Raw genomic sequence first — 26,809 nt, 5'->3', positions numbered from 1 at the left:
GTTGTGTTTTCGTGAGCAATAATGCAGGAAAGCAGCGGGCGGGATGGCGAGCTTGTCCTGCTGCTCCAACACAAGCTACCTTAAGAGCCGGTACGATGCGGGCAATGGGTGAAGTTCGTCAGGAGTACTGCGTAAAAAAAACGAGTGTGTTGTCGTGGCAGTTGGTGATCAAAGAAATAAAACAAAATAAAATCAATAAATAATAATGTCATAGACTTAAAGTCATACCTTTGAAGTCATAATGCATTGCAAGTGTTATTAGGGAATGTTGTGCTGTGTTTTCAAGCGCTTCAATGTGCTGCTCTGCAAGGTTTGGAGACAGCGGGTGCGTTCACGGAGATCATGAGCAGCCGGAGATCAAGAGCAGCCGCCGCAGGGGAGGGATACCATGGTAAATAGGTTACCTATTTACCATGGTATCTCTCCCCTGGGTGCGTTGTGTTTTCGTGAGCAATAATGCAGGAAAGCAGCGGGCGGGATGGCGAGCTTGTCCTGCTGCTCCAACACAAGCTACCTTAGAGCCGGTACGATGCGGGCAATGGGTGAAGTTCGTCAGGAGTACTGCATAAAAAAACGAGTGTGTTGTCTTGGCAGTTGGTGATCAAAGAAATAAAACAAAATAAAATCAATAAATAATAATGTCATAGACTTAAAGTCATACCTTTGAAGTCATAATGCATTGCAAGTGTTATTAGGGAATGTTGTGCTGTGTTTTCAAGCGCTTCAATGTGCTGCTCTGCAAGGTTTGGAGACAGCGGGTGCGTTCACGGAGATCATGAGCAGCCGGAGATCAAGAGCAGCCGCCGCAGGGGAGGGATACCATGGTAAATAGGTTACCTATTTACCATGGTATCTCTCCCCTGGGTGCGTTGTGTTTTCGTGAGCAATAATGCAGGGAAGCAGCGGGCGGGATGGCGAGCTTGTCCTGCTGCTCCAACACAAGCTACCTTAGAGCCGGTACGATGCGGGCAATGGGTGAAGTTCGTCAGGAGTACTGCATAAAAAAACGAGTGTGTTGTCGTGGCAGTTGGTGATCAAAGAAATAAAACAAAATAAAATCAATAAATAATAATAATGTCATAGACTTAAAGTCATACCTTTGAAGTCATAATGCATTGCAAGTGTTATTAGGGAATGTTGTGCTGTGTTTTCAAGCGCTTCAATGTGCTGCTCTGCAAGGTTTGGAGACAGCGGGTGCGTTCTAGGAGATCATGAGCAGCCGGAGATCAAGAGCAGCCGCCGCAGGGGAGGGATACCATGGTAAATAGGTTACATATTTACCATGGTATCTCTCCCCTGGGTGCGTTGTGTTTTCGTGAGCAATAATGCAGGAAAGCAGCGGGCGGGATGGCGAGCTTGTCCTGCTGCTCCAACACAAGCTACCTTAAGAGCCGGTACGATGCGGGCAATGGGTGAAGTTCGTCAGGAGTACTGCGTAAAAAAAACGAGTGTGTTGTCGTGGCAGTTGGTGATCAAAGAAATAAAACAAAATAAAACAAAATAAATAATAATGTCATAGACTTAAAGTCATACCTTTGAAGTCATAATGCATTGCAAGTGTTATTAGGGAATGTTGTGCTGTGTTTTCAAGCGCTTCAATGTGCTGCTCTGCAAGGTTTGCAAGTGTTATTAGGGAATGTTGTGCTGTGTTTTCAAGCGCTTCAATGTGCTGCTCTGCAAGGTTTGGAGACAGCGGGTGCGTTCACGGAGATCATGAGCAGCCGGAGATCAAGAGCAGCCGCCGCAGGGGAGGGATACCATGGTAAATAGGTTACCTATTTACCATGGTATCTCTCCCCTGGGTGCGTTGTGTTTTCGTGAGCAATAATGCAGGAAAGCAGCGGGCGGGATGGCGAGCTTGTCCTGCTGCTCCAACACAAGCTACCTTAAGAGCCGGTACGATGCGGGCAATGGGTGAAGTTCGTCAGGAGTACTGCATAAAAAAACGAGTGTGTTGTCGTGGCAGTTGGTGATCAAAGAAATAAAACAAAATAAATAATAATGTCATAGACTTAAAGTCATACCTTTGAAGTCATAATGCATTGCAAGTGTTATTAGGGAATGTTGTGCTGTGTTTTCAAGCGCTTCAATGTGCTGCTCTGCAAGGTTTGCAAGTGTTATTAGGGAATGTTGTGCTGTGTTTTCAAGCGCTTCAATGTGCTGCTCTGCAAGGTTTGGAGACAGCGGGTGCGTTCACGGAGATCAAGAGCAGCCGGAGATCAAGAGCAGCCGCCGCAGGGGAGGGATACCATGGTAAATAGGTTACCTATTTACCATGGTATATCTCCCCTGGGTGCGTTGTGTTTTGGTGAGCAATAATGCAGGAAAGCAGCGGGCGGGATGGCGAGCTTGTCCTGCTGCTCCATCACAAGCTACCTTAAGAGCCGGTACGATTAGGGCAATGGGTGAAGTTCGTCAGGAGTACTGCATAAAAAAAACGAGTGTGTTGTCGTGGCAGTTGGTGATCAAAGAAATAAAACAAAATAAAATCAATAAATAATAATGTCATAGACTTAAAGTCATACCTTTGAAGTCATAATGCATTGCAAGTGTTATTAGGGAATGTTGTGCTGTGTTTTCAAGCGCTTCAATGTGCTGCTCTGCAAGGTTTGGAGACAGCGGGTGCGTTCTAGGAGATCAAGAGCAGCCGGAGATCAAGAGCAGCCGCCGCAGGGGAGGGATACCATGGTAAATAGGTTACCTATTTACCATGGTATCTCTCCCCTGGGTGCGTTGTGTTTTCGTGAGCAATAATGCAGGAAAGCAGCGGGCGGGATGGCGAGCTTGTCCTGCTGCTCCAACACAAGCTACCTTAAGAGCCGGTACGATGCGGGCAATGGGTGAAGTTCGTCAGGAGTACTGCATAAAAAACGAGTGTGTTGTCGTGGCAGTTGGTGATCAAAGAAATAAAACAAAATAAAATCAATAAATAATAATGTCATAGACTTAAAGTCATACCTTTGAAGTCATAATGCATTGCAAGTGTTATTAGGGAATGTTATGCTGTGTTTTCAAGCGCTTCAATGTGCTGCTCTGCAAGGTTTGGAGACAGCGGGTGCGTTCACGGAGATCATGAGCAGCCGGAGATCAAGAGCAGCCGCCGCAGGGGAGGGATACCATGGTAAATAGGTTACCTATTTACCATGGTATCTCTCCCCTGGGTGCGTTGTGTTTTCGTGAGCAATAATGCAGGAAAGCAGCGGGCGGGATGGCGAGCTTGTCCTGCTGCTCCAACACAAGCTACCTTAGAGCCGGTACGATGCGGGCAATGGGTGAAGTTCGTCAGGAGTACTGCATAAAAAAAAAACGAGTGTGTTGTCGTGGCAGTTGGTGATCAAAGAAATAAAACAAAATAAAATCAATAAATAATAATAATGTCATAGACTTAAAGTCATACCTTTGAAGTCATAATGCATTGCAAGTGTTATTAGGGAATGTTGTGCTGTGTTTTCAAGCGCTTCAATGTGCTGCTCTGCAAGGTTTGGAGACAGCGGGTGCGTTCACGGAGATCATGAGCAGCCGGAGATCAAGAGCAGCCGCCGCAGGGGAGGGATACCATGGTAAATAGGTTACCATGGTATCTCTCCCCTGGGTGCGTTGTGTTTTCGTGAGCAATAATGCAGGAAAGCAGCGGGCGGGATGGCGAGCTTGTCCTGCTGCTCCAACACAAGCTACCTTAAGAGCCGGTACGATGCGGGCAATGGGTGAAGTTCGTCAGGAGTACTGCATAAAAAAACGAGTGTGTTGCCGTGGCAGTTGGTGATCAAAGAAATAAAACAAAATAAAATCAATAAATAATAATGTCATAGACTTAAAGTCATACCTTTGAAGTCATAATGCATTGCAAGTGTTATTAGGGAATGTTGTGCTGTGTTTTCAAGCGCTTCAATGTGCTGCTCTGCAAGGTTTGGAGACAGCGGGTGCGTATCTCTCCCCTGGGTGCGTTGTGTTTTCGTGAGCAATAATGCAGGAAAGCAGCGGGCGGGATGGCGAGCTAGTCCTGCTGCTCCAACACAAGCTACCTTAAGAGCCGGTACGATGCGGGCAATGGGTGAAGTTCGTCAGGAGTACTGCATAAAAAAACGAGTGTGTTGTCGTGGCAGTTGGTGATCAAAGAAATAAAACAAAATAAAATCAATAAATAATAATAATGTCATAGACTTAAAGTCATACCTTTGAAGTCATAATGCATTGCAAGTGTTATTAGGGAATGTTGTGCTGTGTTTTCAAGCGCTTCAATGTGCTGCTCTGCAAGGTTTGGAGACAGCGGGTGCGTTCACGGAGATCATGAGCAGCCGGAGATCAAGAGCAGCCGCCGCAGGGGAGGGATACCATGGTAAATAGGTTACCTATTTACCATGGTATCTCTCCCCTGGGTGCGTTGTGTTTTCGTGAGCAATAATGCAGGAAAGCAGCGGGCGGGATGGCGAGCTCGTCCTGCTGCTCCAACACAAGCTACCTTAAGAGCCGGTACGATGCGGGCAATGGGTGAAGTTCGTCAGGAGTACTGCATAAAAAAAACCAGTGTGTTGTCGTGGCAGTTGGTGATCAAAGAAATAAAACAAAATAAAATCAATAAATAATAATGTCATAGACTTAAAGTCATACCTTTGAAGTCATAATGCATTGCAAGTGTTATTAGGGAATGTTGTGCTGTGTTTTCAAGCGCTTCAATGTGCTGCTCTGCAAGGTTTGGAGACAGCGGGTGCGTTCACGGAGATCATGAGCAGCAGGAGATCAAGAGCAGCCGCCGCAGGGGAGGGATACCATGGTAAATAGGTTACCTATTTACCATGGTATCTCTCCCCTGGGTGCGTTGTGTTTTCGTGAGCAGTAATGCAGGAAAGCAGCGGGCGGGATGGCGAGCTTGTCCTGCTGCTCCAACACAAGCTACCTTAGAGCCGGTACGATGCGGGCAATGGGTGAAGATCGTCAGGAGTACTGCATAAAAAAACGAGTGTGTTGTCGTGGCAGTTGGTGATCAAAGAAATAAAACAAAATAAAATCAATAAATAATAATAATGTCATAGACTTAAAGTCATACCTTTGAAGTCATAATGCATTGCAAGTGTTATTAGGGAATGTTGTGCTGTGTTTTCAAGCGCTTCAATGTGCTGCTCTGCAAGGTTTGGAGACAGCGGGTGCGTTCACGGAGATCATGAGCAGCCGGAGATCAAGAGCAGCCGCCGCAGGGGAGGGATACCATGGTAAATAGGTTACCTATTTACCATGGTATCTCTCCCCTGGGTGCGTTGTGTTTTCGTGAGCAATAATGCAGGAAAGCAGCGGGCGGGATGGCGAGCTTGTCCTGCTGCTCCAACACAAGCTACCTTAGAGCCGGTACGATGCGGGCAATGGGTGAAGATCGTCAGGAGTACTGCATAAAAAAACGAGTGTGTTGTCGTGGCAGTTGGTGATCAAAGAAATAAAACAAAATAAAATCAATAAATAATAATAATGTCATAGACTTAAAGTCATACCTTTGAAGTCATAATGCATTGCAAGTGTTATTAGGGAATGTTGTGCTGTGTTTTCAAGCGCTTCAATGTGCTGCTCTGCAAGGTTTGGAGACAGCGGGTGCGTTCACGGAGATCATGAGCAGCCGGAGATCAAGAGCAGCCGCCGCAGGGGAGGGATACCATGGTAAATAGGTTACCTATTTACCATGGTATCTCTCCCCTGGGTGCGTTGTGTTTTCGTGAGCAATAATGCAGGAAAGCAGCGGGCGGGATGGCGAGCTCGTCCTGCTGCTCCAACACAAGCTACCTTAAGAGCCGGTACGATGCGGGCAATGGGTGAAGTTCGTCAGGAGTACTGCATAAAAAAAACGAGTGTGTTGTCGTGGCAGTTGGTGATCAAAGAAATAAAACAAAATAAAATCAATAAATAATAATGTCATAGACTTAAAGTCATACCTTTGAAGTCATAATGCATTGCAAGTGTTATTAGGGAATGTTGTGCTGTGTTTTCAAGCGCTTCAATGTGCTGCTCTGCAAGGTTTGGAGACAGCGGGTGCGTTCACGGAGATCATGAGCAGCAGGAGATCAAGAGCAGCCGCCGCAGGGGAGGGATACCATGGTAAATAGGTTACCTATTTACCATGGTATCTCTCCCCTGGGTGCGTTGTGTTTTCGTGAGCAGTAATGCAGGAAAGCAGCGGGCGGGATGGCGAGCTTGTCCTGCTGCTCCAACACAAGCTACCTTAGAGCCGGTACGATGCGGGCAATGGGTGAAGATCGTCAGGAGTACTGCATAAAAAAACGAGTGTGTTGTCGTGGCAGTTGGTGATCAAAGAAATAAAACAAAATAAAATCAATAAATAATAATAATGTCATAGACTTAAAGTCATACCTTTGAAGTCATAATGCATTGCAAGTGTTATTAGGGAATGTTGTGCTGTGTTTTCAAGCGCTTCAATGTGCTGCTCTGCAAGGTTTGGAGACAGCGGGTGCGTTCACGGAGATCATGAGCAGCCGGAGATCAAGAGCAGCCGCCGCAGGGGAGGGATACCATGGTAAATAGGTTACCTATTTACCATGGTATCTCTCCCCTGGGTGCGTTGTGTTTTCGTGAGCAATAATGCAGGAAAGCAGCGGGCGGGATGGCGAGCTTGTCCTGCTGCTCCAACACAAGCTACCTTAGAGCCGGTACGATGCGGGCAATGGGTGAAGATCGTCAGGAGTACTGCATAAAAAAACGAGTGTGTTGTCGTGGCAGTTGGTGATCAAAGAAATAAAACAAAATAAAATCAATAAATAATAATAATGTCATAGACTTAAAGTCATACCTTTGAAGTCATAATGCATTGCAAGTGTTATTAGGGAATGTTGTGCTGTGTTTTCAAGCGCTTCAATGTGCTGCTCTGCAAGGTTTGGAGACAGCGGGTGCGTTCACGGAGATCATGAGCAGCCGGAGATCAAGAGCAGCCGCCGCAGGGGAGGGATACCATGGTAAATAGGTTACCTATTTACCATGGTATCTCTCCCCTGGGTGCGTTGTGTTTTCGTGAGCAATAATGCAGGAAAGCAGCGGGCGGGATGGCGAGCTCGTCCTGCTGCTCCAACACAAGCTACCTTAAGAGCCGGTACGATGCGGGCAATGGGTGAAGTTCGTCAGGAGTACTGCATAAAAAAAACGAGTGTGTTGTCGTGGCAGTTGGTGATCAAAGAAATAAAACAAAATAAAATCAATAAATAATAATGTCATAGACTTAAAGTCATACCTTTGAAGTCATAATGCATTGCAAGTGTTATTAGGGAATGTTGTGCTGTGTTTTCAAGCGCTTCAATGTGCTGCTCTGCAAGGTTTGGAGACAGCGGGTGCGTTCACGGAGATCATGAGCAGCAGGAGATCAAGAGCAGCCGCCGCAGGGGAGGGATACCATGGTAAATAGGTTACCTATTTACCATGGTATCTCTCCCCTGGGTGCGTTGTGTTTTCGTGAGCAATAATGCAGGAAAGCAGCGGGCGGGATGGCGAGCTTGTCCTGCTGCTCCAACACAAGCTACCTTAAGAGCCGGTACGATGCGGGCAATGGGTGAAGTTCGTCAGGAGTACTGCATAAAAAAAAAACGAGTGTGTTGTCGTGGCAGTTGGTGATCAAAGAAATAAAACAAAATAAAATCAATAAATAATAATGTCATAGACTTAAAGTCATACCTTTGAAGTCATAATGCATTGCAAGTGTTATTAGGGAATGTTGTGCTGTGTTTTCAAGCGCTTCAATGTGCTGCTCTGCAAGGTTTGGAGACAGCGGGTGCGTTCACGGAGATCATGAGCAGCCGGAGATCAAGAGCAGCCGCCGCAGGGGAGGGATACCATGGTAAATAGGTTACCTATTTACCATGGTATCTCTCCCCTGGGTGCGTTGTGTTTTCGTGAGCAATAATGCAGGAAAGCAGCGGGCGGGATGGCGAGCTTGTCCTGCTGCTCAAACACAAGCTACCTTAGAGCCGGTACGATGCGGGCAATGGGTGAAGTTCGTCAGGAGTACTGCATAAAAAAACGAGTGTGTTGTCGTGGCAGTTGGTGATCAAAGAAATAAAACAAAATAAAATCAATAAATAATAATAATGTCATAGACTTAAAGTCATACCTTTGAAGTCATAATGCATTGCAAGTGTTATTAGGGAATGTTGTGCTGTGTTTTCAAGCGCTTCAATGTGCTGCTCTGCAAGGTTTGGAGACAGCGGGTGCGTTCACGGAGATCATGAGCAGCCGGAGATCAAGAGCAGCCGCCGCAGGGGAGGGATACCATGGTAAATAGGTTACCTATTTACCATGGTATCTCTCCCCTGGGTGCGTTGTGTTTTCGTGAGCAATAATGCAGGAAAGCAGCGGGCGGGATGGCGAGCTCGTCCTGCTGCTCCAACACAAGCTACCTTAAGAGCCGGTACGATGCGGGCAATGGGTGAAGTTCGTCAGGAGTACTGCATAAAAAAAACGAGTGTGTTGTCGTGGCAGTTGGTGATCAAAGAAATAAAACAAAATAAAATCAATAAATAATAATGTCATAGACTTAAAGTCATACCTTTGAAGTCATAATGCATTGCAAGTGTTATTAGGGAATGTTGTGCAGTGTTTTCAAGCGCTTCAATGTGCTGCTCTGCAAGGTTTGGAGACAGCGGGTGCGTTCACGGAGATCATGAGCAGCAGGAGATCAAGAGCAGCCGCCGCAGGGGAGGGATACCATGGTAAATAGGTTACCTATTTACCATGGTATCTCTCCCCTGGGTGCGTTGTGTTTTCGTGAGCAATAATGCAGGAAAGCAGCGGGCGGGATGGCGAGCTTGTCCTGCTGCTCCAACACAAGCTACCTTAAGAGCCGGTACGATGCGGGCAATGGGTGAAGTTCGTCAGGAGTACTGCATAAAAAAAAAACGAGTGTGTTGTCGTGGCAGTTGGTGATCAAAGAAATAAAACAAAATAAAATCAATAAATAATAATGTCATAGACTTAAAGTCATACCTTTGAAGTCATAATGCATTGCAAGTGTTATTAGGGAATGTTGTGCTGTGTTTTCAAGCGCTTCAATGTGCTGCTCTGCAAGGTTTGGAGACAGCGGGTGCGTTCACGGAGATCATGAGCAGCCGGAGATCAAGAGCAGCCGCCGCAGGGGAGGGATACCATGGTAAATAGGTTACCTATTTACCATGGTATCTCTCCCCTGGGTGCGTTGTGTTTTCGTGAGCAATAATGCAGGAAAGCAGCGGGCGGGATGGCGAGCTTGTCCTGCTGCTCAAACACAAGCTACCTTAGAGCCGGTACGATGCGGGCAATGGGTGAAGTTCGTCAGGAGTACTGCATAAAAAAACGAGTGTGTTGTCGTGGCAGTTGGTGATCAAAGAAATAAAACAAAATAAAATCAATAAATAATAATAATGTCATAGACTTAAAGTCATACCTTTGAAGTCATAATGCATTGCAAGTGTTATTAGGGAATGTTGTGCTGTGTTTTCAAGCGCTTCAATGTGCTGCTCTGCAAGGTTTGGAGACAGCGGGTGCGTTCACGGAGATCATGAGCAGCAGGAGATCAAGAGCAGCCGCCGCAGGGGAGGGATACCATGGTAAATAGGTTACCTATTTACCATGGTATCTCTCCCCTGGGTGCGTTGTGTTTTCGTGAGCAATAATGCAGGAAAGCAGCGGGCGGGATGGCGAGCTTGTCCTGCTGCTCCAACACAAGCTACCTTAAGAGTCGGTACGATGCGGGCAATGGGTGAAGTTCGTCAGGAGTACTGCATAAAAAAAAACGAGTGTGTTGTCGTGGCAGTTGGTGATCAAAGAAATAAAACAAAATAAAATTAATAAATAATAATGTCATAGACTTAAAGTCATACCTTTGAAGTCATAATGCATTGCAAGTGTTATTAGGGAATGTTGTGCTGTGTTTTCAAGCGCTTCAATGTGCTGCTCTGCAAGGTTTGGAGACAGCGGGTGCGTTCTAGGAGATCATGAGCAGCCGGAGATCAAGAGCAGCCGCCGCAGGGGAGGGATACCATGGTAAATAGGTTACCTATCTCCGTGAACGCAGATTACCTAATAGGTTACCTATTTACCATGGTATCTCTCCCCTGTGTGCGTTGTGTTTTCGTGAGCAATAATGCAGGAAAGCAGCGGGCGGGATGGCGAGCTTGTCCTGCTGCTCCAACACAAGCTACCTTAAGAGTCGGTACGATGCGGGCAATGGGTGAAGTTCGTCAGGAGTACTGCATAAAAAAAAACGAGTGTGTTGTCGTGGCAGTTGGTGATCAAAGAAATAAAACAAAATAAAATTAATAAATAATAATGTCATAGACCTAAAGTCATACCTTTGAAGTCATAATGCATTGCAAGTGTTATTAGGGAATGTTGTGCTGTGTTTTCAAGCGCTTCAATGTGCTGCTCTGCAAGGTTTGGAGACAGCGGGTGCGTTCTAGGAGATCATGAGCAGCCGGAGATCAAGAGCAGCCGCCGCAGGGGAGGGATACCATGGTAAATAGGTTACCTATCTCCGTGAACGCAGATTACCTAATAGGTTACCTATTTACCATGGTATCTCTCCCCTGTGTGCGTTGTGTTTTCGTGAGCAATAATGCAGGAAAGCAGCGGGCGGGATGGCGAGCTTGTCCTGCTGCTCCAACACAAGCTACCTTAAGAGCCGGTACGATGCGGGCAATGGGTGAAGTTCGTCAGGAGTACTGCATAAAAAAACGAGTGTGTTGTCGTGGCAGTTGGTGATCAAAGAAATAAAACAAAATAAAATCAATAAATAATAATGTCATAGACTTAAAGTCATACCTTTGAAGTCATAATGCATTGCAAGTGTTATTAGGGAATGTTGTGCTGTGTTTTCAAGCGCTTCAATGTGCTGCTCTGCAAGGTTTGGAGACAGCGGGTGCGTTCACGGAGATCATGAGCAGCCGGAGATCAAGAGCAGCCGCCGCAGGGGAGGGATACCATGGTAAATAGGTTACATATTTACCATGGTATCTCTCCCCTGGGTGCGTTGTGTTTTCGTGAGCAATAATGCAGGAAAGCAGCGGGCGGGATGGCGAGCTTGTCCTGCTGCTCCAATACAAGCTACCGTAAGAGCCGGTACGATGCGGGCAATGGGTGAAGTTCGTCAGGAGTACTGCGTAAAAAAAACGAGTGTGTTGTCGTGGCAGTTGGTGATCAAAGAAATAAAACAAAATAAAATCAATAAATAATAATGTCATAGACTTAAAGTCATACCTTTGAAGTCATAATGCATTGCAAGTGTTATTAGGGAATGTTGTGCTGTGTTTTCAAGCGCTTCAATGTGCTGCTCTGCAAGGTTTGGAGACAGCGGGTGCGTTCACGGAGATCAAGAGCAGCCGGCGCAAAACAAAAGGCACCCAGGGGAGATGCGTTGTGTTTTGGTGAGCAATAATGCAGGAAAGCAGCGGGCGGGATGGTGAGCTTGTCCTGCTGCTCCAACACAAGCTACCTTAAGAGCCGGTACGATGCGGGCAATGGGTGAAGTTCGTCAGGAGTACTGCATAAAAAAAAACGAGTGTGTTGTCGTGGCAGTTGGTGATCAAAGAAAAAAAAACAAAATAAAATCAATAAAATAATAATGTCATAGACTTAAAGTCATACCTTTGAAGTCATAATGCATTGCAAGTGTTATTAGGGAATGTTGTGCTGTGTTTTCAAGCGCTTCAATGTGCTGCTCTGCAAGGTTTGGAGACAGCGGGTGCGTTCACGGAGATCAAGAGCAGCCTGCGCAAAACAAAAGGCACCCAGGGGAGAGATACCATGGTAAATAGGTTACCTATTTACCTATTTTTGTTTCGGCGAACGGTTTTGGTGAACAATAATGCAGGAAAGCAGCGGGCGGGATGGCTAGCTTGTCCTACTGCTCCAACACATGCTACCTTAAGAGCCGGTACGATGCGGGCAATGGGTGAAGTTCGTCAGGAGTACTGCATAAAAAATACGAGTGTGTTGTCGTGGCAGTTGGTGATCAAAGAAATAAAACAAAATAAAATCAATAAATAATAATGTCATAGACCTAAAGCCATACCTTTGAAGTCATAATGCATTGCAAGTGTTATTAGGGAATGTTGTGCTGTGTTTTCAATCGCTTCAATGTGCTGCTCTGCAAGGTTTGGAGACAGCGGGTGCGTTCACGGAGATCAAGAGCAGCCGGAGATCAAGAGCAGCCGCCGCAGGGGAGGGATACCATGGTAAATAGGTTACCTATTTACCATGGTATCTCTCCCCTGGGTGCGTTGTGTTTTGGTGAGCAATAATGCAGGAAAGCAGCGGGCGGGATGGCGAGCTTGTCCTGCTGCTCCATCACAAGCTACCTTAAGAGCCGGTACGATTCGGGCAATGGGTGAAGTTCGTCAGGAGTACTGCATAAAAAAAAAGAGTGTGTTGTCGTGGCAGTTGGTGATCAAAGAAATAAAACAAAATAAAATCAATAAATAATAATGTCATAGACTTAAAGTCATACCTTTGAAGTCATAATGCATTACAAGTGTTATTAGGGAATGTTGTGCTGTGTTTTCAAGCGCTTCAATGTGCTGCTCTGCAAGGTTTGGAGACAGCGGGTGCGTTCACGGAGATCAAGAGCAGCCGGAGATCAAGAGCAGCCGCCGCAGGGGAGGGTTGTACCATGGTAAATAGGTTACCTATTTACCATGGTATCTCTCCCCTGGGTGCGTTGTGTTTTGGTGAGCAATAATGCAGGAAAGCAGCGGGCGGGATGGCGAGCTTGTCCTGCTGCTCCAACACACGCTACCTTAAGAGCCGGTACGATGCGGGCAATGGGTGAAGTTCGTCAGGAGTACTGCATAAAAAAACGAGTGTGTTGTCGTGGCAGTTGGTGATCAAAGAAATAAAACAAAATAAAATCAATAAATAATAATGTCATAGACCTAAAGCCATACCTTTGAAGTCATAATGCATTGCAAGTGTTATTAGGGAATGTTGTGCTGTGTTTTCAAGCGCTTCAATGTGCTGCTCTGCAAGGTTTGGAGACAGCGGGTGCGTTCACGGAGATCAAGAGCAGCCGGCGCAAAACAAAAGGCACCCAGGGGAGAGATACCATGGTAAATAGGTTACCTATTTACCTATTTTTGTTTCGGCGAACGGTTTGGTGAGCAATAATGCAGGAAAGCAGCGGGCGGGATGGCGAGCTTGTCCTGCTGCTCCAACACAAGCTACCTTAAGAGCCGGTACTATGCGGGCAATGGGTGAAGTTCGTCACGAGTACTGCATAAAAAAACGAGTGTGTTGTCGTGGCAGTTGGTGATCAAAGAAATAAAACACAATAAAATCAATAAATAATAATGTCATAGACTTAAAGCCATACCTTTGAAGTCATAATGCATTGCAAGTGTTATTAGGGAATGCTGTGCTGTGTTTTCAAGCGCTTCAATGTGCTGCTCTGCAAGGTTTGGAGACAGCGGGTGCGTTCACGGAAATCAAGAGCAGCCGGCGCAAAACAAAAGGCACCCAGGGGAGATGCGTTGTGTTTTGGTGAGCAATAATGCAGGAAAGCAGCGGGCGGGATGGCGAGCTTGTCCTGCTGCTCCAACAGAAGCTACCTTAAGAGCCGGTACGATGCGGGCAATGGGTGAAGTTCGTCAGGAGTACTGCATAAAAAATACGAGTGTGTTGTCGTGGCAGTTGGTGATCAAAGAAAAAAAAACAAAATAAAATCAATAAAATAATAATGTCATAGACTTAAAGTCATACCTTTGAAGTCATAATGCATTGCAAGTGTTATTAGGGAATGTTGTGCTGTGTTTTCAAGCGCTTCAATGTGCTGCTCTGCAAGGTTTGGAGACAGCGGGTGCGTTCACGGAGATCAAGAGCAGCCTGCGCAAAACAAAAGGCACCCAGGGGAGAGATACCATGGTAAATAGGTTACCTATTTACCTATTTTTGTTTCGGCGAACGGTTTTGGTGAACAATAATGCAGGAAAGCAGCGGGCGGGATGGCTAGCTTGTCCTACTGCTCCAACACATGCTACCTTAAGAGCCGGTACGATGCGGGCAATGGGTGAAGTTCGTCAGGAGTACTGCATAAAAAATACGAGTGTGTTGTCGTGGCAGTTGGTGATCAAAGAAATAAAACAAAATAAAATCAATAAATAATAATGTCATAGACCTAAAGCCATACCTTTGAAGTCATAATGCATTGCAAGTGTTATTAGGGAATGTTGTGCTGTGTTTTCAATCGCTTCAATGTGCTGCTCTGCAAGGTTTGGAGACAGCGGGTGCGTTCACGGAGATGAAGAGCAGCCGGAGATCAAGAGCAGCCGCCGCAGGGGAGGGATACCATGGTAAATAGGTTACCTATTTACCATGGTATCTCTCCCCTGGGTGCGTTGTGTTTTGGTGAGCAATAATGCAGGAAAGCAGCGGGCGGGATGGCGAGCTTGTCCTGCTGCTCCAACACACGCTACCTTAAGAGCCGGTACGATGCGGGCAATGGGTGAAGTTCGTCAGGAGTACTGCATAAAAAAACGAGTGTGTTGTCGTGGCAGTTGGTGATCAAAGAAATAAAACAAAATAAAATCAATAAATAATAATGTCATAGACCTAAAGCCATACCTTTGAAGTCATAATGCATTGCAAGTGTTATTAGGGAATGTTGTGCTGTGTTTTCAAGCGCTTCAATGTGCTGCTCTGCAAGGTTTGGAGACAGCGGGTGCGTTCACGGAGATGAAGAGCAGCCTGCGCAAAACAAAAGGCACCCAGGGGAGAGATACCATGGTAAATAGGTTACCTATTTACCTATTTTTGTTTCGGCGAACGGTTTTGGTGAGCAATAATGCAGGAAAGCAGCGGGCGGTATGGCGAGCTTGTCCTGCTGCTCCAACACAAGCTACCTTAAGAGCCGGTACTATGCGGGCAATGGGTGAAGTTCGTCAAGAGTACTGCATAAAAAAACGAGTGTGTTGTCGTGGCAGTTGGTGATCAAAGAAATAAAACACAATAAAATCAATAAATAATAATGTCTAGACTTAAAGTCATACCTTTGAAGTCATAATGCATTGCAAGTGTTATTAGGGAATGTTGTGCTGTGTTTTCAAGCGCTTCAATGTGCTGCTCTGCAAGGCTTGGAGACAGCGCGTGCGTTCACGGAGATCAAGAGCAGCCGGAGATCAAGAGCAGCCGCCGCAGGGGAGGGATACCATGGTAACTCTCCCCTGGGTGCGTTGTATTTTGGTGAGCAATAATGCAGGAAAGCAGCGGGCGGGATGGCGAGCTTGTCCTGCTGCTCCAACACAAGCTACCTTAAGAGCCGGTACGATGCGGGCAATGGGTGAAGTTCGTCAGGAGTACTGCATAAAAAAACGAGTGTGTTGTCGTGGCAGTTGGTGATCAAAGAAATAAAACAAAATAAAATCAATAAATAATAATGTCATAGACCTAAAGCCATACCTTTGAAGTCATAATGCATTGCAAGTGTTATTAGGGAATGTTGTGCTGTGTTTTCAAGCGCTTCAATGTGCTGCTCTGAAAGGTTTGGAGACAGCGGGTGCGTTCACGGAGATCAAGAGCAGCCGCCGCAAAACAAAAGGCACCCAGGGGAGAGATACCATGATAAATAGGTTACCTATTTACCTATTTTTGTTTCGGCGAACGGTTTTGGTGAGCAATAATGCAGGAAAGCAGCAGACGGGATGGCGAGCTTGTCCTGCTGCTCCAGCACAAGCTACCTTAAGAGCCGGTACGATGCGGGCAATGGGTGAAGTTCGTCAGGAGTACTGCATAAAAAAACGAGTGTGTTGTCGTGGCAGTTGGTGATCAAAGAAATAAAACACAATAAAATCAATAAATAATAATGTCATAGACTTAAAGTCATACCTTTGAAGTCATAATGCATTGCAAGTGTTATTAGGGAATGTTGTGCTGTGTTTTCAAGCGCTTCAATGTGCTGCTCTGCAAGGCTTGGAGACAGCGCGTGCGTTCACGGAGATCAAGAGCAGCCGGAGATCAAGAGCAGCCGCCGCAGGGGAGGGATACCATGGTAAATAGGTTACCTATTTACCATGGAATCTCTCCCCTGGGTGCTTTGTGTTTTGGTGAGCAATAATGCAGGAAAGCAGCGGGCGGGATGGCGAGCTTGTCCTGCTGCTCCAACACAAGCTACCTTAAGAGCCGGTACTATGCGGGCAATGGGTGAAGTTCGTCAGGAGTACTGCATAAAAAATACGAGTGTGTTGTCGTGGCAGTTGGTGATCAAAGAAAAAAAAACAAAATAAAATCAATAAATAATAATGTCATAGACTTAAAGTCATACCTTTGAAGTCATAATGCATTGCAAGTGTTATTAGGGAATGTTGTGCTGTGTTTTCAAGCGCTTCAATGTGCTGCTCTGCAAGGTTTGGAGACAGCGGGTGCGTTCACGGAGATCAAGAGCAGCCGCCGCAGGGGAGGGATACCATGGTAAATAGGTTACCTATTTACCATGGTATCTCTCCCCTGGGTGCGTTGTGTTTTGGTGAGCAATAATGCAGGAAAGCAGCGGGCGGGATGGCGAGCTTGTCCTGCTGCTCCAGCACAAGCTACCTTAAGAGCCGGTACGATGCGGGCAATGGGTGAAGTTCGTCAGGAGTACTGCATAAAAAAACGAGTGTGTTGTCGTGGCAGTTGGTGATCAAAGAAATAAAACACAATAAAATCAATAAATAATAATGTCATAGACTTAAAGTCATACCTTTGAAGTCATAATGCATTGCAAGTGTTATTAGGGAATGTTGTGCTGTGTTTTCAAGCGCTTCAATGTGCTGCTCTGCAAGGCTTGGAGACAGCGCGTGCGTTCACGGAGATCAAGAGCAGCTGGAGATCAAGAGCAGCCGCCGCAGGGGAGGGATACCATGGTAAATAGGTTACCTATTTACCATGGAATCTCTCCCCTGGGTGCTTTGTGTTTTGGTGAGCAATAATGCAGGAAAGCAGCGGGCGGGATGGCGAGCTTGTCCTGCTGCTCCAACACAAGCTACCTTAAGAGCCGGTACTATGCGGGCAATGGGTGAAGTTCGTCAGGAGTACTGCATAAAAAATACGAGTGTGTTGTCGTGGCAGTTGGTGATCAAAGAAAAAAAAACAAAATAAAATCAATAAATAATAATGTCATAGACTTAAAGTCATACCTTTGAAGTCATAATGCATTGCAAGTGTTATTAGGGAATGTTGTGCTGTGTTTTCAAGCGCTTCAATGTGCTGCTCTGCAAGGTTTGGAGACAGCGGGTGCGTTCACGGAGATCAAGAGCAGCCGCCGCAGGGGAGGGATACCATGGTAAATAGGTTACCTATTTACCATGGTATCTCTCCCCTGGGTGCGTTGTGTTTTGGTGAGCAATAATGCAGGAAAGCAGCGGGCGGGATGGCGAGCTTGTCCTGCTGCTCCAACACAAGCTACCTTAAGAGCCGGTACGATGCGGGCAATGGGTGAAGTTCGTCAGGAGTACTGCATAAAAAAACGAGTGTGTTGTCGTGGCAGTTGGTGATCAAAGAAATAAAACAAAATAAAATCAATAAATAATAATGTCATAGACTTAAAGTCATACCTTTGAAGTCATAATGCATTGCAAGTGTTATTAGGGAATGTTGTGCTGTGTTTTCAAGCGCTTCAATGTGCTGCTCTGCAAGGTTTGGAGACAGCGCGTGCGTTCACGGAGATCAAGAGCAGCCAGAGATCAAGAGCAGCCGCCGCAGGGGAGGGATACCATGGTAAATAGGTAACCTATTTACCATGGTATCTCTCCCCTGGGTGCGTTGTGTTTTGGTGAGCAATAATGCAGGAAAGCAGCGGGCGGGATGGCGAGCTTGTCCTGCTGCTCCAACACAAGCTACCTTAAGAGCCGGTACGATGCGGGCAATGGGTGAAGTTCGTCAGGAGTACTGCATGAAAAAAACGAGTGTGTTGTCGTGGCAGTTGGTGATCAAAGAAAAAAAAACAAAGTAAAATCAATAAATAATACAGTCATAGACTTAAAGTCATACCTTTGAAGTCATAATGCATTGCAAGTGTTATTAGGGAATGTTGTGCTGTGTTTTCAAGCGCTTCAATGTGCTGCTCTGCAAGGTTTGGAGACAGCGGGTGCGTTCACGGAGATCAAGAGCAGCCGGAGATCAAGAGCAGCCGCCGCAGGGGAGGGATACCATGGTAAATAGGTTACCTATTTACCATGGTAACTCTCCCCTGGGTGCGTTGTATTTTGGTGAGCAATAATGCAGGAAACCAGCGGGCGGGATGGCGAGCTTGTCCTGCTGCTCCAACACAAGCTACCTTAAGAGCCGGTACGATGCGGGCAATGGGTGAAGTTCGTCAGGAGTACTGCATAAAAAATACGAGTGTGTTGTCGTGGCAGTTGGTGATCAAAGAAATAAAACAAAATAAAATCAATAAATAATAATGTCATAGACCTAAAGCCATACCTTTGAAGTCATAATGCATTGCAAGTGTTATTAGGGAATGTTGTGCTGTGTTTTCAAGCGCTTCAATGTGCTGCTCTGCAAGGTTTGGAGACAGCGGGTGCGTTCACGGAGATCAAGAGCAGCCGGCGCAAAACAAAAGGCACCCAGGGGAGAGATACCATGGTAAATAGGTTACCTATTTACCTATTTTTGTTTCGGCGAACGGTTTTGGTGAGCAATAATGCAGGAAAGCAGCGGGCGGGATGGCGAGCTTGTCCTGCTGCTCCAACACAAACTACCTTAAGAGCCGGTACTATGCGGGCAATGGGTGAAGTTCGTCACGAGTACTGCATAAAAAAACGAGTGTGTTGTCGTGGCAGTTGGTGATCAAAGAAATAAAACACAATAAAATCAATAAATAATAATGTCATAGACTTAAAGTCATACCTTTGAAGTCATAATGCATTGCAAGTGTTATTAGGGAATGTTGTGCTGTGTTTTCAAGCGCTTCAATGTGCTGCTCTGCAAGGCTTGGAGACAGCGCGTGCGTTCACGGAGATCAAGAGCAGCCGGAGATCAAGAGCAGCCGCCGCAGGGGAGGGATACCATGGTAAATAGGTTACCTATTTACCATGGTATCTCTCCCCTGGGTGCGTTGTGTTTTGGTGAGCAATAATGCAGGATAGCAGCGGGCGGGATGGCGAGTTTGTCCTGCTGCTCCAACACAAGCTACCTTAAGAGCCGGTACGATGCGGGCAATGGGTGAAGTTCATCAGGAGTACTGCATAAAAAATACGAGTGTGTTGTCGTGGCAGTTGGTGATCAAAGAAAAAAAAACAAAATAAAATCAATAAATAATAATGTCATAGACTTAAAGTCATACCTTTGAAGTCATAATGCATTGCAAGTGTTATTAGGGAATGTTGTGCTGTGTTTTCAAGCGCTTCAATGTGCTGCTCTGCAAGGTTTGGAGACAGCGGGTGCGTTCACGGAGATCAAGAGCAGCCGGAGATCAAGAGCAGCCGCCGCAGGGGAGGGATACCATGGCAAATAGGTTACCTATTTACCATGGTATCTCTCCCCTGGGTGCGTTGTGTTTTGGTGAGCAATAATGCAGGAAAGCAGCGGGCGGGATGGCGAGCTTGTCCTGCTGCTCCATCACAAGCTACCTTAAGAGCCGGTACTATGCGGGCAATGGGTGAAGTTCGTCAGGAGTACTGCATAAAAAAAAACGAGTGTGTTGTCGTGGCAGTTGGTGATCAAAGAAATAAAACAAAATAAAATCAATAAATAATAATGTCATAGACTTAAAGTCATACCTTTGAAGTCATAATGCATTACAAGTGTTATTAGGGAATGTTGTGCTGTGTTTTCAAGCGCTTCAATGTGCTGCTCTGCAAGGTTTGGAGACAGCGGGTGCGTTCACGGAGATCAAGAGCAGCCGGAGATCAAGAGCAGCCGCCGCAGGGGAGGGATACCATGGTAAATAGGTTACCTATTTACCATGGTATCTCTCCCCTGGGTGCGTTGTGTTTTGGTGAGCAATAATACAGGTAAGCAGCGGGCGGGATGGCGAGCTTGTCCTGCTGCTCCAGCACAAGCTACCTTAAGAGCCGGTACGATGCAGGGCAATGGGTGAAGTTCGTCAGGAGTACTGCATAAAAAATACGAGTGTGTTGTCGTGGCAGTTGGTGATCAAAGAAAAAAAAACAAAATAAAATCAATAAATAATAATGTCATAGACTTAAAGTCATACCTTTGCAGTCATAATGCATTGCATGTGTTATTAGGGAATTTTGTGCTGTGTTTTCAAGCGCTTCAATGTGCTGCTCTGCAAGGTTTGGAGACAGCGGGTGCGTTCACGGAGATCAAGAGCAGCCGGAGATCAAGAGCAGCCGCCGCAGGGGAGGGATACCATGGTAAATAGGTTACCTATTTACCAAGGTATCTCTCCCCTGGGTGCGTTGTGTTTTGGTGAGCAATAATGCAGGAAAGCAGCGGGCGGGATGGCGAGCTTGTCCTGCTGCTCCAACACAAGCTACCTTAAGAGCCGGTACGATGCGGGCAATGGGTGAAGTTCGTCAGGAGTACTGCATAAAAAAACGAGTGTGTTGTCGTGGCAGTTGGTGATCAAAGAAATAAAACAAAATAAAATAAATAAATAATAATGTCATAGACCTAAATCCATACCTTTGAAGTCATAATGCATTGCAAGTGTTATTAGGGAATGTTGTGCTGTGTTTTCAAGCGCTTCAATGTGCTGCTCTGCAAGGTTTGGAGACAGCGGGTGCGTTCACGGAGATCAAGAGCAGCCGGCGCAAAACAAAAGGCACCCAGGGGAGAGATACCATGGTAAATAGGTTAACTATTTACCTATTTTTGTTTCGGCGAACGGTTTTGGTGAACAATAATGCAGGAAAGCAGCGGGCGGGATGGCGAGCTTGTCCTGCTGCTCCAACACAAGCTACCTTAAGAGCCGGTACGATGCGGGCAATGGGTGAAGTTCGTCAGGAGTACTGCATAAAAAATACGAGTGTGTTGTCGTGGCAGTTGGTGATCAAAGAAATAAAACAAAATAAAATCAATAAATAATAATGTCATAGACCTAAAGCCATACCTTTGAAGTCATAATGCATTGCAAGTGTTATTAGGGAATGTTGTGCTGTGTTTTCAAGCGCTTCAATGTGCTGCTCTGCAAGGTTTGGAGACAGCGGGTGCGTTCACGGAGATCAAGAGCAGCCGGAGATCAAGAGCAGCCGCCGCAGGGGAGGGATACCATGGTAAATAGGTTACCTATTTACCATGGTATCTCTCCCCTGGGTGCGTTGTGTTTTGGTGAGCAATAATGCAGGAAAGCAGCGGGCGGGATGGCGAGCTTGTCCTGCTGCTCCAACACAAGCTACCTTAAGAGCCGGTACGATGCGGGCAATGGGTGAAGTTCGTCAGGAGTACTGCATAAAAAAATGAGTGTGTTGTCGTGGCAGTTGGTGATCAAAGAAATAAAACAAAATAAAATCAATAAATAATAATGTCATAGACCTAAAGCCATACCTTTGAAGTCATAATGCATTGCAAGTGTTATTAGGGAATGTTGTGCTGTGTTTTCAAGCGCTTCAATGTGCTGCTCTGCAAGGTTTGGAGACAGCGCGTGCGTTCACGGAGATCAAGAGCAGCCGGCGCAAAACAAAAGGCACCCAGGGGAGAGATACCATGGTAAATAGGTTACCTATTTACCTATTTTTGTTTCGGCGAACGGTTTTGGTGAGCAATAATGCAGGAAAGCAGCGGGCGGGATGGCGAGCTTGTCCTGCTGCTCCATCACAAGCTACCTTAAGAGCCGGTACGATGCGGGCAATGGGTGAAGTTCGTCAGGAGTACTGCATAAAAAAAACGAGTGTGTTGTCGTGGCAGTTGGTGATCAAAGAAATAAAACAAAATAAAATCAATAAATAATAATGTCATAGACTTAAAGTCATACCTTTGAAGTCATAATGCATTACAAGTGTTATTATTGAATGTTGTGCTGTGTTTTCAAGCGCTTCAAAGTGCTGCTCTGCAAGGTTTGGAGACAGCGGGTGCGTTCACGGAGATCAAGAGCAGCCGGAGATCAAGAGCAGCCGCCGCAGGGGAGGGATACCATGGTAAATAGGTAACCTATTTACCATGGTAACTCTCCCCTGGGTGCGTTGTATTTTGGTGAGCAATAATGCAGGAAAGCAGCGGGCGGGATGGCGAGCTTGTCCTGCTGCTCCAACACAAGCTACCTTAAGAGCCGGTACGATGCGGGCAATTGGTGAAGTTCGTCACGAGTACTGCATAAAAAAACGAGTGTGTTGTCGTGGCAGTTGGTGATCAAAGAAATAAAACAAAATAAAATCAATAAATAATAATGTCATAGACCTAAAGCCATACCTTTGAAGTCATAATGCATTGCAAGTGTTATTAGGGAATGTTGTGCTGTGTTTTCAAGCGCTTCAATGTGCTGCTCTGCAAGGTTTGGAGACAGCGGGTGCGTTCACGGAGATCAAGAGCAGCCGGAGATCAAGAGCAGCCGCCGCAGGGGAGGGATACCATGGTAAATAGGTTACCTATTTACCTATTTTTGTTTCGGCGAACGGTTTTGGTGAGCAATAATGCAGGAAAGCAGAGGGCGGGATGGCGAGCTTGTCCTGCTGCTCCAACACAAGCTACCTTAAGAGCCGGTACGATGCGGGCAATGGGTGAAGTTCGTCAGGAGTACTGCATAAAAAAAACGAGTGTGTTGTCGTGGCAGTTGGTGATCAAAGAAATAAAACAAAATAAAATCAATAAATAATAATGTCATAGACATAAAGCCATACCTTTGAAGTCATAATGCATTGCAAGTGTTATTAGGGAATGTTGTGCTGTGTTTTCAAGCGCTTCAATGTGCTGCTCTGCAAGGTTTGGAGACACCGGGTGCGTTCACGGAGATCAAGAGCAGCCGGAGATCAAGAGCAGCCGCCGCAGGGGAGGGATACCATGGTAAATAGGTTACCTATTACCATGGTATCTCTCCCCTGGGTGCGTTGTGTTTTGGTGAGCAATAATGCAGGAAAGCAGCGGGCGGGATGGCGAGCTTGTCCTGCTGCTCCAACACAAGCTACCTTATGAGCCGGTACGATGCGGGCAATGGGTGAAGTTCGTCAGGAGTACTGCATAAAAAAACGAGTGTGTTGTCGTGGCAGTTGGTGATCAAAGAAATAAAACAAAATAAAATCAATAAATAATAATGTCATAGACTTAAAGTCATACCTTTGAAGTCATAATGCATTACAAGTGTTATTAGGGAATGTTGTGCTGTGTTTTCAAGCGCTTCAATGTGCTGCTCTGCAAGGTTTGGAGACAGCGGGTGCGTTCACAGAGATCAAGAGCAGCCAGAGATCAAGAGCAGCCGCCGCAGGGGAGGGATACCATGGTAAATAGGTTACCTATTTACCATGGTATCTCTCCCCTGGGTGCGTTGTGTTTTCGTGAGCAATAATGCAGGAAAGCAGCGGGCGGGATGGCGAGCTTGTCCTGCTGCTCCAACACAAGCTACCTTAAGAGCCGGTACGATGCGGGCAATGGGTGAAGTTCGTCAGGAGTACTGCATAAAAAATACGAGTGTGTTGTCGTGGCAGTTGGTGATCAAAGAAATAAAACAAAATAAAATCAATAAATAATAATGTCATAGACCTAAAGCCATACCTTTGAAGTCATAATGCATTGCAAGTGTTATTAGGGAATGTTGTGCTGTGTTTTCAAGCGCTTCAATGTGCTGCTCTGCAAGGTTTGGAGACAGCGGGTGCGTTCACGGAGATCAAGAGCAGCCGGAGATCAAGAGCAGCCGCCGCAGGGGAGGGATACCATGGTAAATAGGTTACCTATTACCATGGTATCTCTCCCCTGGGTGCGTTGTGTTTTGGTGAGCAATAATGCAGGAAAGCAGCGGGCGGGATGGCGAGCTTGTCCTGCTGCTCCAACACAAGCTACCTTAAGAGCCGGTACGATGCGGGCAATGGGTGAAGTTCGTCAGGAGTACTGCATAAAAAAAACGAGTGTGTTGTCGTGGCAGTTGGTGATCAAAGAAATAAAACAAAATAAAATCAATAAATAATAATGTCATAGACCTAAAGTCATACCTTTGAAGTCATAATGCATTGCAAGTGTTATTAGGGAATGTTGTGCTGTGTTTTCAAGCGCTTCAATGTGCTGCTCTGCAAGGTTTGGAGACAGCGGGTGCGTTCACGGAGATCAAGAGCAGCCGGAGATCAAGAGCAGCCGCCGCAGGGGAGGGATACCATGGTAAATAGGTTACCTATTTACCATGGTATCTCTCCCCTGGGTGCGTTGTGTTTTGGTGAGCAATAATGCAGGAAAGCAGCGGGCGGGATGGCGAGCTTGTCCTGCTGCTCCAACACAAGCTACCTTAAGAGCCGGTACGATGCGGGCATTGGGTAAAGTTCTTCAGGAGTACTGCATATAAAAAAACGAGAGTGTTGTCGTGGCAGTTGGTGATCAAAGAAATAAAACAAAATAAAATCAATAAATAATAATGTCATAGACCTAAAGCCATACCTTTGAAGTCATAATGCATTGCAAGTGTTATTAGGGAATGTTGTGCTGTGTTTTCAAGCGCTTCAATGTGCTGCTCTGCAAGGTTTGGAGACAGCGGGTGCGTTCACGGAGATCAAGAGCAGCCAGCGCAAAACAAAAGGCACCCAGGGGAGAGATACCATGGTAAATAGGTTACCTATTTACCTATTTTTGTTTCGGCGAACGGTTTTTGGTGAGCAATAATGCAGGAAAGCAGCGGGCGGGATGGCGAGCTTGTCCTGCTGCTCCAACACAAGCTATCTTAAGAGCCGGTACGATGCGGGCAATGGGTGAAGTTCGTCAGGAGTACTGCATAAAAAATACGAGTGTGTTGTCGTGGCAGTTGGTGATCAAAGAAATAAAACAAAATAAAATCAATAAATAATAATGTCATAGACCTAAAGCCATACCTTTGAAGTCATAATGCATTGCAAGTGTTATTAGGGAATGTTGTGCTGTGTTTTCAAGCGCTTCAATGTGCTGCTCTGCAAGGTTTGGAGACAGCGGGTGCGTTCACGGAGATCAAGAGCAGCCGGAGATCAAGAGCAGCCGCCGCAGGGGAGGGATCTCTCCCCTGGGTGCGTTGTGTTTTGGTGAGCAATAATGCATGAAAGCAGCGGGCGGGATGGCGAGCTTGTCCTGCTGCTCCAACACAAGCTACCTTAAGAGTCGGTACGATGCGGGCAATGGGTGAAGTTCGTCAAGAGTACTGCATAAAAAAACGAGTGTGTTGTCGTGGCAGTTGGTGATCAAAGAAATAAAACAAAATAAAATCAATAAATAATAATGTCATAGACTTAAAGTCATACCTTTGAAGTCATAATGCATTGCAAGTGTTATTGGGAATGTTGTGCTGTGTTTTCAAGCGCTTCAATGTGCTGCTCTGCAAGGTTTGGAGACAGCGCGTGCGTTCACGGAGATCAAGAGCAGCCGGAGATCAAGAGCAGCCGCCGCAGGGGAGGGATACCATGGTAAATAGGTTACCTATTTACCATGGTATCTCTCGCCTGGGTGCGTTGTGTTTTGGTGAGCAATAATGCAGGAAAGCAGCGGGCGGGATGGCGAGCTTGTCCTGCTGCTCCAACACAAGCTACCTTAAGAGCCGGTACGATGCGGGCAATGGGTGAAGTTCGTCAGGAGTACTGCATAAAAAAACGAGTGTGTTGTCGTGGCAGTTGGAGATCAAAGAAAAAAAAAAAAAAAAAATCAATAAATAATAATGTCATAGACTTAAAGTCATACCTTTGAAGTCATAATGCATTACAAGTGTTATTAGGGAATGTTGTGCTGTGTTTTCAAGCGCTTCAATGTGCTGCTCTGCAAGGTTTGGAGACAGCGGGTGCGTTCACAGAGATCAAGAGCAGCCAGAGATCAAGAGCAGCCGCCGCAGGGGAGGGATACCATGGTAAATAGGTTACCTATTTACCATGGTATCTCTCCCCTGGGTGCGTTGTGTTTTCGTGAGCGATAATGCAGGAAAGCAGCGGGCGGGATGGCGAGCTTGTCCTGCTGCTCCAACACAAGCTACCTTAAGAGCCGGTACGATGCGGGCAATGGGTGAAGTTCGTCAGGAGTACTGCATAAAAAATACGAGTGTGTTGTCGTGGCAGTTGGTGATCAAAGAAATAAAACAAAATAAAATCAATAAATAATAATGTCATAGACCTAAAGTCATACCTTTGAAGTCATAATGCATTGCAAGTGTTATTAGGGAATGTTATGATGTGTTTTCATGCACTTCAATGTGCTGCTCTGCAAGGCTTGGAGACAGCGCGTGCGTTCACGGAGATCAAGAGCAACCGGAGATCAAGAGCAGCCGCCGCAGGGGAGGGATACCACGGTAAATAGGTTACCTATTTACCATGGTATCTCTCCCCTGGGAGCGTTGTGTTTTGGTGAGCAATAATGCAGGAAAGCAGCAGGCGGGATGGCGAGCTTGTCCTGCTGCTCCAACACAAGCTACCTTAAGAGCCGGTACGATGCGGGCAATGGGTGAAGTTCGTCAGGAGTACTGCATAAAAAATACGAGTGTGTTGTCGTGGCAGTTGGTGATCAAAGAAATAAAACAAAATAAAATCAATAAATAATAATGTCATAGACCTAAAGCCATACCTTTGAAGTCATAATGCATTGCAAGTGTTATTAGGGAATGTTGTGCTGTTTTTTCAAGCGCTTCAATGTGCTGCTCTGCAAGGTTTGGAGACAGCGGGTGCGTTCACGGAGATCAAGAGCAGCCGGAGATCAAGAGCAGCCGCCGCAGGGGAGGGATACCATGGTAAATAGGTTACCTATTACCATGGTATCTCTCCCCTGGGTGCGTTGTGTT

This window comes from Acipenser ruthenus, chromosome 1, assembly GCF_902713425.1.
Source record: "Acipenser ruthenus chromosome 1, fAciRut3.2 maternal haplotype, whole genome shotgun sequence".
In the NCBI taxonomy this organism is placed as follows: Eukaryota; Metazoa; Chordata; class Actinopteri; order Acipenseriformes; family Acipenseridae; genus Acipenser; species Acipenser ruthenus.
Note: the sequence above shows the minus strand (reverse complement) of the source record.